This window comes from Vicugna pacos, chromosome 23 (assembly GCF_048564905.1).
Source record: "Vicugna pacos chromosome 23, VicPac4, whole genome shotgun sequence".
Lineage (NCBI taxonomy): Eukaryota > Metazoa > Chordata > Mammalia > Artiodactyla > Camelidae > Vicugna > Vicugna pacos.
Window position 1 is genome coordinate 20,180,598 of NC_133009.1, and position 15,386 is coordinate 20,195,983.

A 15,386-nucleotide genomic window follows, 5' to 3' on the forward strand; every position below is an offset into this window, starting at 1 on the left:
TTTTACTTTCACTTGGTAAGTAACAATTTTCAAGGTTCATTAAGTTTTTTAAAGTATCACTTGGTTTCCCAATTGCAAAAGTTTAAGGTATTTTTTCTCCCCTTTGGAAAAACATATCATAACAACCTAAATATACTGGCCAGATCAAAAGATGGTTAAAGTAGATGGTGCACAACTAATCACCCACTTCAGCAACCACAGCCTTAGATCATAATTGATTTTTCCTCCAAGCCACACAATGAAACTGAAGTTCTGGCCAAGAATGCATAGATATTTCTCTGCAAGTCCCCAGATGAAAGTAGTGGGTTGTATGTTTAGTTGAAAAAAAATTTTTTCCATTTTAAGGTCAACTAAGAATGTACCTCCATTAAGTTCTTTACTTATAATGCTACTACTGGGTTTTGGGATTGTTCTTTAGCAGTATGTTTTAAAATAAGCAAACATCCAGATTTCTTTCAGTGATTATTACCATGAATTTTAGAAGAAATCTCATTTGGTTTTATATGCCCCCTCACACACACAAACACACAGTATTTTTTTCTCCCTGTATTCTTTTTAAAGTGCAAAATACCTTTATTGTAAAAATATATTCCTCAAGTTAACGAAATCAGGCTGAACGAAAATAATACAAAAGAGGTCTTACTTAGCTTCCCCACTCTATGAATGTGGCCCAAGAGACTGGATTTACAAGTAGGACAGATGTTACACCTTGTTGTCGTCTGCCCCAATCCTACTCTGCCTCCAAGGGCTACATGCTGAGGACCCACACCCCCTTCACACGTATTCACACACCAGTTATAAAAGACATTCATATTAAAATAATTGTTTTAATGATATTCAGCTTCTGGGATTGAAAAAAGGAAACCCAAGCCAAAAAAATATAAAGCATGTGTTTTGGTCAGTTCACCTTTTCCTATCAACTATTAGCAACAAATCTATTTTCTTTTTTAATACTTCCTACAATGCCTAAATTTCTTTGAACGGCTCTCTATGTGTGAAACACTTTTTCTAAAGTGGTCGGTCCATCAAGTTTGCTGGGCACAGGGTAACCCCTTTCTGTCTTCTCCCAGTGACCCCGGACTTGGTAGGGCTGCAAGGCGGCTGAGGTAACAGGCAGCAGAGAGCTGGCCTTCACAGCACTGCAGCTGCCAAGGCCCTGCCTGAGCCATAAAAGCAAGAGGTTCTTCTTCCACACCCTGAGGGGATCTTCCATCAATAATTCATGTGCAGTGAAAAGCACATGCTCTAATCAATAAGGAGGAATAGTGAAACCCACAGCAGGTTCCCCAGGACTGATGGGGTGTTATATTAATATCTGATTCAACTTCCCAGGAAATTCAATTTTTCATGAATCAAAGACCTAAAATTAACCTTTTAACCTTATGTTTATAAAGGATCTTTCCCAAGGGCACAAAAAAAATGTTCAAAAAAGTTATTTCATGAAAGCAGGAAGCTAAAATGAGTATTTCAATACCTAGGAGATGTGCTCAAGATCACACAGAAAATGAATTAGAACTCAGTTTATCTCACATTTACCTAAAACATTCTTTTTTTTTTTAAATTGAAGTACAGTCAATTAGAGTGTGTCAATCTCTGGTGTACAGCACAGTGTCCCACTCACGCATATATTTACATATATTCATTTTCATATTTAACATTTTTAATTAGATTATTTTTACATACATTTAATAATTATTTTCAAGTGCATGCCATAAGGCCTTTAAAATACACTTGAACTTTTCAACTGCCAATTGCCTATATTTAAGAAAAAGAATTTGGAGTACTCTGAACCCTGTTTCTCATTTTTCAGTAATTTCTCTTGTCCATTCACAGCAAAACAATCAAATCACAAGACTATGTGAATCATCACAAAGTCAATTTAGTCAAAATCTAACTATGTATAAAATGAAAAACTACAAGGATATATTGTATGGAAAAGGGAATATAGCCAATATTTTATAGTAACTATAAACGGAATATAACCTTTAAAATTGCAAATCACTATGTTTTACACCTGAAACTTACACAATATTGTAAATCAACTCTACCTCAATTAAAAAAAATTAGTAGAAGTCTGAACTCTCAAGATTTTACTTATTTACGATTGGGGATCCCATAAAAACTTCTCTCTGGCCACAGCACTTCTCAAAGTTGCCCTGGATCCCCCAAGTCTGATGAGTAAGTCAGTATCATTTATCTACGTGTCTGGAGGAACACTCAACTACATAAGCCCACAGAAGGGCACTGGATGAAGATATTGAAAATCTGATTTAATGCAGAAAAGGTAACTTTCCCAAAGCTTTTGCACTGTCCAGTCAGTCATTTTCTTCCTCACAGAGCAGCAGCATGGTTAATAAACCGCTTCTAGGAGCTCCTCTAAAGATTTATAACTTTAGCTGGAGACTTCTTTTCCATTCCCTGACTGTACTTACAGACTACTTACTGTAGCCCGGGAAGGCTCTCCTCGCTTGGATCGACAGCATCCTTGCAGAGCTGACAAGTAGTGATGGATATACCCGCCGGAGCGTTACCGAGGATTTGAGAGGCTGTTAGAGCCGTGTCCTTGGCACTCTTCAACGCCATCCTGTGCACTATAATGTTTCTCCTCAGATGCAGCAAAATTCTGAGATGGAATCAGCCTTAAAATTCTAACCTAGCCCCATCTCAATTCAATCTCTTCTCTGGGTAACATTGAAGAAGCAATGTGTTTTTGGTAGTTGAAGCTCATTTTTATGTTTGCAATAGTGCCAGTTTGATTGATCCATTATTATTAAATTGCATTTTTTAATGAAACTCCATTTCACCATAGCATCTAAAATACTGCAGCTGAAATTGATTAATTATACCCCAGAAGAAAGTAGTACCAGACTTTCCTATTTCAAATACATAATAGGGAGGTATTGTGTTATTCTTCTAATTATGTAAGAATGGTCAGAGTAATATACCCTCCCTATCAACAGATTTCAAGAAACTCCTTTTATCTTTTTCCTTCTTTTCTCCAGCCAGAAACATCATTAATGACAGAAGCACATCATAATTTAATTAGCTGACACTGACTGGCAATCTATCTACTTCTTTTTAATTGCAACCATTTGACAGAACTACCATAAAGGCAGATTCTGCATAACTAATAACCTTCATAAATAAGATCTTTCCAAATCTCATAGAAAGTTGTAGAATGTTTGAACATAGTCACCATGTTCCCCTGTCACTGAAGTCTGGGGACAAAGAACATCCCCAACAGCAAACATACATGGCTAGCTCTGGAAGCATGGAACAGGTGCCCTGGGGAGCACAAAACTGCCCCAGAACTCAACTTGGCCACCACCTCACACACCCATCACTTAAAGATGTACAGTGACTCAGGGTTGTGGCTCTGTTTTGAGTGTCATGGAAGGTGTTTCAGAAATCTGTCTCACTAACCTGTCAAATTGAATTAATACACTGAGCGCCACATCATCCAAATCTGGGTGATAGTTGTGTTCCTCAGGAGCCCCCGATCCACAGTGGGCCATCAACGTGTTTAAAGGGGAGTAACCACATCTTTAAAACACAATAGGAAATGTGGTTACAGCTAAGTGTCACTTTCACAGCCCTGAGATAAAATATACACTTAATCTCCCTGAAAGGTAGTTTGGAGACAATCTCTAGAACACAGTTATGATTCTGGCAACTGGAATTGGGAAAGCATAGGTATGTGGTATGTGTGTGGATGTGTGACCCCTGAAAACTGTATAAATACTCTCTTTCAGAAAACAAAGCCTGTGGAACTGAAAATGATAAACTTTACCTTTAGGCTCGCTCCTTTTATAAAATGCCAGACTCCTTAGAAGTAGATTTTTTTAATAGAAATATCAATAAAATAATTATTTAAAATATGACTCCACTTGCAATTTAGAACATTTTCATCCACCCACAACTTCGTAGAAACTAGATTAAGTCAAACTGGAGTTACCCTAGGCAGCAGGGTTTATCCCTTTGTAGAATACCCCTATTACAGTGGCTTCACTGAGAAAGCACCACATGCAAATAGGCTGGGCTCTCTAGTAACAGCTCTTAGTTATTAGGTGTGAGTAGTGGAAAGAACATGGGCTTGCGAATCAGAGCTGAGTTTCGATCTGAGCTCTGCCACTGTAGCTACAGTGTGACCTACATCAATTTTGTTGACCTCTCTGAGCTTCAGTTTCTTATTTGTAAAATGACGGCATGCTATTAACACCTAACTCACAACTCACTGTCATGAAAATTAGTTAAGTATATAAAATGCTTTGCAGTGAGTAGCTGCTCAATTAATAGCAAGTTTTTTTTTCCTTACAAGGATAACACATTCATTTTGGCTAGTCATACTGAATTGCTTAGGATCACATTAAATAATTTTGTGTAAGTGCTCACACAAGTAAAGACACTGTAGGCATCTCAGCTGCACTGGGATTAAAGACAGTTTTTAAGTGTAGTTCCTGCCTTTCATTTGTTTGATAATCAAAGTGTGGTTATTGAATAACTGTTATATTCTCACTGAACAGTCCTACTTCAAGGATCCCACAAGCTATGGAGCACAGGATCTGGAGTCAGACGACTGAGTGTTAACTCCCAGCTCCCCCATTTCCTAGCTGTGCATCCTTGAGTTAGTAACTTAAACTTGTTAAAGCCTTGACTTGGTCATCCCCAAACAGCAGGTGATAAGAACAGCGTTCACTTCATATCATGAGGGTTAACTGTAACAATCCCTGTGGACTCCTTAGCACAGTACCTGGCACACAGGAAGAACTACACATAAGGCAGCTGTTACTGTCTAATTAGTGACAACTCAAGATCAGACCTGCTACGGAGGCTTAGAAAGGTCAACGAGTCTTGCTGCTGTAAAGGAGCAGAGGCGGGAATTTTATCCCAGGTCTCTCAGCCTTATTATGATAATGAGCAAGGTAGAGGGTATCCCTGGCCTCAAGCTGCTTACGTATCTGGGAGAAACAGACAAGAGACAGGACATTAAAAGGCAGCCTGTCCCGCAACCTGATAGGAAAGGAGAGCCACGAGGGAGGGACTGGGAAGTGAATAAACGTGGGACTTTAGAGAAGACAAGAATGCAGGTAATAAAAACGTTTACATTAATTACCTCACAGTTGACCTTTACTTAAAACCAAAATTTCCAGAGACATCCAGCATCTCAGGATGTCTGAGTATCAAGGATTCAAGCTGCAGGCATGTAAATGCACCAAAATGAAGGAAATGCTTATGGACTGAACTCAGGGTAACGCCAAGGGTTAGAGAAAGAAAAGGTAACTTTCCTTTTCTCCTCCTGCCAACCTTTTCTCTTTTCCTTTTTCCTTTCAAACAAACAAGGGGCAAGACTTTTTCTTCTACAACTAAGGAAAAGACTTCAACTGCAGGTGGCTTTCTTAGGCTGGACCACACACAGACCTGATGTGTGGTGAGGCATGAATCACTGACAGGAGACCTTTCCTAAAGGGGAGTTTGGAGAAGGATGGAACAAAGGGGGCTGGAAGGGAATGCAGAGGTTCAGAGAACTAAGTGGGGGAGAGGAGACCAGAAACCAGGTAAACCAGCTGAGGAATCTAAACACTGGAGCCTGTGCCCTCACCATACTGTCTGGAGCCACTCACCTATAAAAAACCTATAATCAGCAAGACAGAAAAATGCACTCTGAGAGGAGGAGAAAAAAGGTTTGGGGGCGGGAGAGAAAAGAGAAAGAAAGAGCTTAAAATTTCAAGCCCGCAGACCGTTCCTCATCTAGTGAAGGCTGATGGTGTCCATCTCCTCACTGAAGTAAACTGACAAAGAGCCCACAAGGGCTCTGGGTGGATCTGGAGTTAGACTATGGCCGTTTTCCTGTTACTCTGTACACAAGGATGCTAGTGCCCGGCAGAGGACGATCTGTTCGGGAATAATTAGATGCCCTCTTGCTCCCTGCCTCAGTGGCAGAAGCACCTGGCACACATAAAATATTCCCTTTTGCTTCCAGCTGAATCCATACGTTCACTGGCCCATCAAGTTCAAGCTGAAGCCGTGCAGCCCATTTTTCCCTGTAAACAAATGCTGCTTCAGCAGACCCTAAGGGGACGTAGAGGATCTTGCTCTCTCAACATCCCAGGCCTATAAAAAGCTTGCCTTCAGGAACAGGAGCAGCTCTGCTGATTTACTGCTGGAGAAAGGCCGGGCCTCAGAGGATTCAGGTCACGAGCTGCAGGGACAGCCCTCATTCAGAGTGAGACAGGAGAGAAAAGCTGGAAAACAGTCCCTGTGAAGAACACACCTTTATTACACGTTGAAAGCCATGTGAATCAGGACATGCTCTGTGGTTATAATTCCACGCTATGATTTAGAGGCCAGGACTAAAGGGTGGAGGAAAGATGGAAGGAGGAAGAAAAGATGGAGAAAAACCTTAGAGGTATAGAGTGTCTGCTATTCAGCAGCACAGTGCTAGGCATGCTACACAGGTAATCTCAAGGAACAGGACACTCAGTGACATCTGTAGTTAAAAGTACAATTCTAGCCACCAACAATTTGTGTAGTAAGTAGGTGACAATGCATCTGTTACAGCTCTGCCATCAGGGTGGCGCTACGGCAGAGTTCCTGCACCACCCATCCAGCCAAGGGCACGTGAAGGCTTAGTCTAGTGCTCTTGGTGGGTGGGTAGCAAGGAAATCCTACACCCACCCCATGGGGGTCCCAGGACAAATGCACTGGGTTTAGCAATGTGGTTACCTTGACAAGAAGTCTGAGTAGAGTGGTGGGGACCAAAGGGTGATAGAGTGGGTTTAAGGGAAAAAAATGGGACTTCAAGAAGTTGAACCAAAGAGTAGAGACAGCTCCTTTGAGAAGTGTTTCAATAAAGGAAACTAGAGAAATGGAGCAGTAGCTGGTCCAGGGTGTGGGGTCAGAAGAGGTATGAAAAGTAGGCACTGAAAAAATACCTCCTGCTGCATTTCAATAAAATTATAAAACCAATTAGCACTAAAAACGACCTCAGAGATCTAAATTGAAGCCCTTCTTTCTATCTGGAGAAATCGAGACTCAGAGAGTTGAGGTGACTTCTTGTTCAAAACATAGCCCTTAAGAGGAGCAAGGGTAGGTTTAGAATTCAGGGTCCATCAGTATCGCTTAGCCTCCACTCCATCCACCAGCAAGCCACATAGTGCCACGTCCCTCCCTCCACTGTGACTATCCCTGGTTTTAGTTTTGGTTTTGTTTTCACTAAGATGTTTCAAAAGACCTTGAAAATAAAGGTATCAGATTAACGAGAAAAAGTGAATTTTTTTTTCCTTTCAGAAGGGGAACTTTAACTACCTTCACCAACAAAGGGATTAAGTCTGCTTTATGACAGAATTGCATTAAAAATAATGAGGCACATAAAGAAAAGCTTTTGTTATTTTAATGAACTCAAAAGCTGGAAGCATTATTGAGACGAGCAATGTGTTCATTGCCCTAATCCAATGTAATCGTGTTTAAAAAATTATTCTGCTTAGGAATTTTTCTGCTACATCAGACAAAATCCAAAATGTGCCAAGTAGACAGAGTATTAAAATTAACTTCAGATCCTGAGTGCCTTCAAAATAGAGATCAGTATTCTAAGGGCTATCTTTGAAAGTACCACATACAAGGTATGAAGCTTCCTGATAGTCAAAGATGGTCCTACAGTCTACAATTTAACCCAAAGATTTCTCTGTTTACCATTTAACTCATGTCCTAAGAAACTTACAATTTTATACATTTTTTAAAAATCCAAATCAACCATTTACTTCTGTGTATAAGGAAGCCCATATAGCCTCTTTGTTCTTTTATATGCACAGCTATCGAAAAAGAAATTCAAGTTCTGACTCATCTTATCACTGGGATTGATTCTAAAGAAGAAAACACCATAGTAACTTTTACCATAAACGTAAATTTGCTACAAAAATGTTTTCATCTTTTAAGTGTCAGAATATCAAAATCTTTTCTTTCCTGAACAACTTAAACAAGTGTTACCCTCCAAAAGTATAACATATAGGACATCTATAGTAATACCCACTTCTTTCACAAAATATATCACATTTCTCGGCTATTAGGTTCACACCATTCTGCTACAATCTTGATATATCAAGCTTAGGTATTAGTACTCAGGTAACTGTGAGGGCAAAAATGATTTTGATGAAACAAAATTAATTGCAATTCACCCGTTCGGAGGTTCTGTATTTTTTTTTTTACTATAGCTCACTCATGCTGAACACATCATTTCAACAACAAAAGTAAATCACCAATCTCAGGTTCAGCTTTAATTTCAGCAAGAGCACAGCAGTAGTTATAATTAAACTTGGAGGAAGAGTTCAATTCATCTTCCTACAGATGTGATTAAAACCACTCATTCCAAATTATCCCAAAATTTTGTCCCAGCTATCATAAAATGGTTATGCCATGTTCTACAACCCCCAAAGCCTCGCTAAAAATCCAAACTAGAATACTGCACATCAATCAAAGCCCTCCATACTCAAAATCTCTAACAGAATATATTATAAATTTCAAAATTAATGTAAATAGTAAATGAATGAGTAAATTGGTAATTGAGTTATTGTAATTAGGGGTCAACTGTCAGGTTTATCATTTCCTAGAATCTTCTGTTATCATCTTAACTGTCTACAGTCTGCTAATGCTATTGTTCTGAGTTTCTACCGAAATAAGGGCAACAGACTATCCCCACCCTCTAAGTAGGCCTAATAAGGAGGTCTGATAAAGCATGTGCTACATCTATTGGTTCAAATAATACAATAGTATACTGCTAATTCTAGACACACTCATGTTTCTGTCTGCGTAATGCATAAGAATAGCCCATATGGACAGAATGAGGCTCAAAACAGGGATTTCTCCTCTGCAGCCATGGAAGAAACAGACTGTTTGTCCAAGAAAGGAAAGGCCCGACCCAACCATGAAAGATGGCACAAGTGGGGACACAGGGAAGAGGCCAGATGGAGACAGAACCAATGACCAGGTAAAGCAAGAGTTACATGCCTGTAAACTAATGTCATCTCAGATGAGGTACTTATTCGAGGGAAGTGGACAGCAGAGGAAGGGAACCAATATTTTCTATGCACTATGTTTTAAGCATTAAGGGAGGCCTTTCTCTCATTTAATTCCATGTAATTTCATTCCAAAGAACAGAGTATCAATTTTATTTGATTAGATATACTTCCATTATAAAGGCTTTTTGAATGAAAGAAGATTTAATTTTGACGCTTAGGCTATATTTTTTGAATGTTATCCCCCAAAAGGTAAATTACCCTGGAATACACATCAAGTATTTTTATTGATTTATTCGGAAAAGACACCTACTACATAGGTGGTTTTCAAAGCAGCTCCCAAAGACCCTTTCAGAGGATCTAAGAGGTCAAAACTACTCCCATAATAATACTAAGATACTGTTGGCCTTCTTCAGCCCCCAGATCCACTGTGCCCCCCACCTCCATTATGTAACCACTCCCCTGACTCTAGCCCCTTGGGTACTCTCTCCTCCAAGAACACCAAACTCCTAAACCCACTCCAGCTCCACTCCCTTTCCTACCTACCTGTACCCCTTGGGCATCATTTAATTCCACATAATTTCAACCCTTCTATTACCAGCATCATCATCTCCTTTGCTTTTTGTATTTGTCTCATCTACTTAGCAGAATACAACCTGGAGTAGCCAACTAAGCACTTTCCTGCTCTAAATCAGAAAAGCACAGGTGAGCACAGGCTACGGAACAGCACTACCTGCACTAGAACGTCAGCGCTGCTACTTATTAACTGTAGAACACTGAACAATGCATTCCTCTTTCAAGTCTCATCTGCAAAATAAAGGTTGTAATAACAGGAGCTTTGTACAGCACTGTTGTGAGGATGGAGGAGGTACTACACATAAGGTGCCCGGCACAAAGTGAGTGTTCAATAAGCGTTCGCTGTTTTTACTTGCTCTAACACCTGGCTGCTAAGCTATGTGATGAAGAAACTTGTGGAACTCTGTGGATCAGTGCTTTGGCATATGTATGGTGCCTGGTTTGCCCTTATAACTTGCACATGACCCTGGCACTCGATCACATGGTCCAGTCTCACTCCCTCAGAAGTTCTCTCAAACCTCCATCTCTCTGCTCAAGCCCCAACCCTGTGTGTGTACTTTTCCTCAACTGACTATTTTGCTCCCGAGTTTACCAGGGAAACAGAAGCCACGACCTGCTATCAACTTGCTACCCAATCCCCATGAACAGCATGTGTGTCCTTCCTTTAAATTCTCCCCTTTTTAGAGGAATAGTCCTCCTCCAATCAGACAACCCATTCCCCTCTGTTCTACACTTCATCCATCCTGCCTCCTTCCTTATCTTCAGTCTCTTTCTCCAGTTAACTACTTCCCTCAGCTAAAAACCTACTCTCAGTCTTCCATCTTAAAGGAAAACAAAACCCTCCTCTAAATCCATTCACCTCTAGCTACAATACTTTATTTCTCCCTTCAGAGCCAAATCACTAGGAAACATCTCTATACTTGTTATCTCCATTACCCAAATTTTCAATATTTTATAACATGTACTATGACATCATTAAGCCCTACATCTATTCTTGCTTTGGTTTCCAATGACCTCTTACACGCAAAGTCAGAAGATCTTAAGGTTTGTACGTTTTGCTGACCCTCCCACCCTTGAATTATTTTTCTATATTTCAGTGGCTTCACTACACTGTAAGTTCATCAATGGCAAAACAATGGCACGGTTTTGTCTGTATATCCAAGCACGTAAGACAGTAACTTGCCTCCTTGCCTCTATTTACTGAATGAATCAATGAAAATAATCAGGGTCTTGGTGGCTCCAAAGCCTTCAGTATGCAATCTCTGCTGATTCTATTTTCAGTAAAAACTCAAAAAGTGGTTCAGTAAACGACTTCTTTGGCAAAGAGAGCTATCAAGGAACCAAGGTTCTACCTGATGCCACTCTACTAAGCTCTCATTGTTTTCTTCTGCGAAACATGTTTATCCTGGTACAGAGAGTGATTCAAGACTTACATTTTCAAAGTTTCACCCTGGCTAACAGCACAGAAGGATGCCCAGATACACACTTCAAGACCATATCGCTCTATTAGTGGTGTAACAGTCATCTTGGAAACTGAAACCAGCACCCCTCTGGTTAATTTTTCTTTTAATACAGTCTCAGACCCAATGTTTTCTACCTGCCTTCCTTTTAAAAACAATAGGATAGTACTTAACAAAATTTTGCAAGAAGCACTACAACACAGAAAGGGCTCTTCCTTTACTGTTTCTACTTAATTTATGACAGTGACAATGTACTAAAGAAATGAAGTTACTACAAAGTGAACATTACACTAAACCAGCAAAATGAATTAATGAATTTGTGTCTTCATTCCCAAATCCCTTTACCCTAAACAAGCCATGCATCTGATGAAGATAGTGAAAGGAACTAATTAATTTATTTTTTCATTATTATTATTTTATTATTATGGCAAATTGGCATTACTTTAAAAAGAAAAAGATAATTTCTTGATCTCTAGCTTTTTCTCCATGGCAAATTCCAATTTTTTGAGAGCAATAAAAAAAAACAAAGCAGATAATTTTCATCCCTTTCATTTCATAATTTTCTTGATTCAAAGCAGCTACCCAGTAGGAATAGTCCACTGATTGATATTTTGATTAAATAAGAATATAAAACTTTGAGCCCATCAACCAGCTCTTCTTCACAGTAATCAAAACTCACCTTCACTCTAAAGAAAAAATTATCAAACCAAGTAACTTGATCAAATAATTTCTCATCAAAGCCGAGAAGGAAATACAATCATTCATTTACTGATTCATCTCTCACCAAACATTTATCATGCTGGATGCTGACAATATAGTGAATAAGATTTCCTACTCTCAAGATTTTCAGAGTCAACAGGAGAGGCAGAAACCAAACTACAACATGGCAAGAATCTTATCTACCCTTAGCTATGGCAGTTATAAGGACAGGATTTTTTCAATTAATATTAAGGTCTGGGAGGTTTGCCTTGGCTCTTAACTTCAAATAGGTAATTTGACTATTATGTGTTTACTACATGCAAAAAGACTGCTTATCACTTCACGTAAATTTAGCGAAGACCCTTTCAGCAGACAGCCTACCCCAGTCCCATAAATCTGAGAAATGGGTTTTAAAAAACGAAATAAGAACATGAAAAGAACTATGGAAATCCTGCCACCGGGATGCTACTGACGAGGGTGGAGGACTGGCAAGTCACCAACACGTGGAATCAACTTTCTTCAAGACTTTAGATGCTAAACTTAACAAAGAACTCTGAGAATGCCAATTGCTAATACTTTTAAGCTTGTATCCCTAAGTTATTTGGAAGTTGAGAACATATTTTCCCATGAGAATAAGTTCTACATCGTGGTTACAACCCAAGATTAACTCACAAAGACCTAATTCTTTGATTCCTTTGATAAACATTAAATGTCTGTGAGGCATTGTGCCAAGAGTTAGGGATATAAAGTCAAATAAGACCCAACCTCTGCCCCAAAGAGCTCAGAGTCCAAGGGAAGAAATTAATGTTTACAGAAGACTGCTGTAAGTGTTCTACAGAACAAAGTATTTTGGAGAGCCAAAACAGCACCCGAAATAGACTGAAAAGGGAGAGCCACAGAATGCTTCCTTTTAAGAGGTCATGTTTGAGCTGAATTTGGTTGAGCTACACTAGAAAGGGATAGGAGGTAAAGAGGTGGAACACACCAGACTGATGGCTGATCGGATGACAGAGGTGGGTGACACAAGGGAGCCTGGAATGAAACCGGTGTCTGGTTCGGGTAACTGATTCATCGTGGGTACCATTCATGGGGAAAGGACTCACAGGAGATATGAGGGCAAAGATGAAAAGTCACACATACACCATGCAAAGGCTTACATCTGTTTGGAATAGCATAGAATTTCTATTTAGGGCTTATATCAGCAAAGTTGAGGAGTCCCATGGTAAGAGACAAAGGACAGTGTTGTCCCAGGCACCCCTGAAGTGACAGTGCACAGGTGTTACCTGGCCCCCTCCCTCCACTTGGCAAACAGATTCCACTTTTTTGCCTGTTTGCAGCTTGTGCTTTGGGCTCGGCAGCAAAACATGCTTCAGGAAGCTCTGGCTAGCCAGTTTACAGATGAGAAAACTGAGGCAAGAGAGATTGTAAGGAACTTGCCCAAGAGCAGACAACAGGCAAGTGGCCCTCTTGCCCCAGGGACCAAGCTCTTCACTACGACACTATACTGCCGGATTTAAGAAACTGCAGCAATTCCTTTTCTTAAGAACTTTTCAAAGACAGGCTCTCACTCATTCAGACATCATGTGTTGTCATCAAGGAAACAGATGCTAAGAGGCATTATTCCCTTTCAAATTGTTCCTTTCAATCATGTTCTTTGTTACACGCAAATGACCTATTTGAATACTAGGATTCCTCTTTATGGGGTCATCTGGGTTGCCCATCCTAAAGGGATGGAGTCTGCCTTGCCACAACAATGAGCTTTGTCTTCTTTTCACAGGTCTTGTGTCCTTTTCTTGTATTCTGCTACAGTCTGCTGTTGTGCTTAATCACACAAGAGACTAGCAACAATATCACTCCCTAGCGAAAGTGCTTTGAGAATCTGAAAACTAGGCCATCTATTACAAGGCTTCTAAATTCTCAAACGTCACAGAACCACATGATTCTGATCACTGCATTACGGCTCTGGACCCATGGTTCAGATGAAAGATGAGCTTTATAAAGAAATAGGTTGCCAGTGAGATCTGAGTAAGTTGAAGACAGCAGGAAACTGAGATGCTTGAATTATTCTAGTTAATGGGCTTATTCTCCACTGGTTATGCACAGTGGGCTGAATGGACAGTTGCAGGTGCAAACCGAGAGGTAAACAGACCTCTAAATAAGTAAAGAGCCAGGGAGCACTAGCCTGGCAAGCGCAGGTTTCAGAATGAATTATTAAAGCTTGCACTGGCCCACAGTCAAGGGAGTGACTGATTTCTAAGTGAAGACATCTTATCCTGAATGCTGCAACTTTAAGGTAAAAATAGACTCATTATTCCCTTGACTCTCTTTCTCTATCACTGGTGAAAAATGAAATAGCTCCGTTGGTTTGTAATTGATGTGTCTGACACTAAAATTTCATTCTCGGTACTGCCATCCTTTGAAATGCACAGTAAGGGAAGAGGAGCATCCTGACATGCAAAAAAGCACATTTTGACACGAAGCCGTTGAGACATATGCGGAAGAGCATTTTCTACTGGGACAGAAAAGCAGTTCTATTTCAAAGTTCACCATACAACTCAAGATTCACTTTGAGCAAAGACTTTAGAATAAACAAATACACAATGGTTAAAAGAGGAAATTAGCTTTACTTTTGTTTTTGTAGAAATACCCAGTAAAGGTAGAGTAAGGTGTAAACTTTTATATTTTTTTTTATACAAACCATTTTTCGCAAAATATGAAAAACTGAAAGGCACTTAGAATTCCGAGCACATAAATGCTCAACTTATTCATCTGAGTTACATAAATATACAAAGAAGCACAGACTATATAAATATATAGATACATAATCAGTCCAATACCATTAATCCTACTTCAATTTATTTTTCCTCTTCCCAACAAACTAGTGACTAAATCAAAAAAGTTGCTCTTTAACCCAGATAATACAATTTATATTTATTTACAAAATATTTACTGAGCATCTACTTTGTATCAGACTCACTTCTCTGTGCAGACAGAGCAGTGAACAAGATATACTAGGTCCTTATTCCGACGCAGCTTAATTCTACAGAAAGTGAGATGTACAGCACCGAGACAGTTTCAGCTCATGATGTTAGGATAAAACAGTGATGATGGCACAGGAAGGTGAAAGGAAGAGCTACTGATGGGAGGACCAGGGATGGCCTCTTTGAGGAGGATGTTTTCAGCTGAATCCCAAATGATGAGGAGTTGACCATACAAATATTTTTAAATTTTAAGTGGCGGGGGAAGAATACGTTCAACAGTCAGAATTAAATTTAACTGCTTACAAGAGAAAACCAAATAAAATGGTTTACCCAAAAAGAGAGTTCTTGTTCTCAGCGGGGTTCCTGGACGCCACTGGAGACCCATGCTCCCTCCTTTGCCACACCCTCCTCCCGTGTAGCTCTTTCCTCCTTAGGCGCACCCAGAGGGCCATTCAACCACTTTAGAAGGAAATGGGCATTCTGGTGGGGACGACTGCAGAAGAGAAGGGTGAAAGACCCAGCTAGCCTAGTCAGTCCTTTCATTTCAGAAAATAGCTCTCCCAGAAGCCCTGCCCATAAACCTCAACTTACATCTGCTCTGAACACTGTCACACAGCCACTGCAAAGCAGCTTGGACAGCGGCAGGCTTTTAACTGGCCAGG

General features: G+C 39.9%; 1 protein-coding gene across 3 annotated transcripts in view; it reads right to left on the bottom strand.

Annotated features, from left to right (window-relative positions):
* SMYD3 (SET and MYND domain containing 3) overlaps nt 1–15,386 on the bottom strand; it is a 550,148-nt gene that overhangs the window by 287,597 nt on the left and 247,165 nt on the right. Inside the window, exon 1 of one of the 3 annotated variants that reach the window (XM_072948629.1) lies at nt 2,433–2,489. The exons of the other annotated variants lie outside the window; for them this stretch is intronic. The gene's annotated coding sequence lies outside the window, so the exon portion shown is untranslated. Of the gene's footprint in view, nt 1–2,432; nt 2,490–15,386 lie in introns of those variants that run through there. 3 annotated transcript variants of the gene reach the window in all.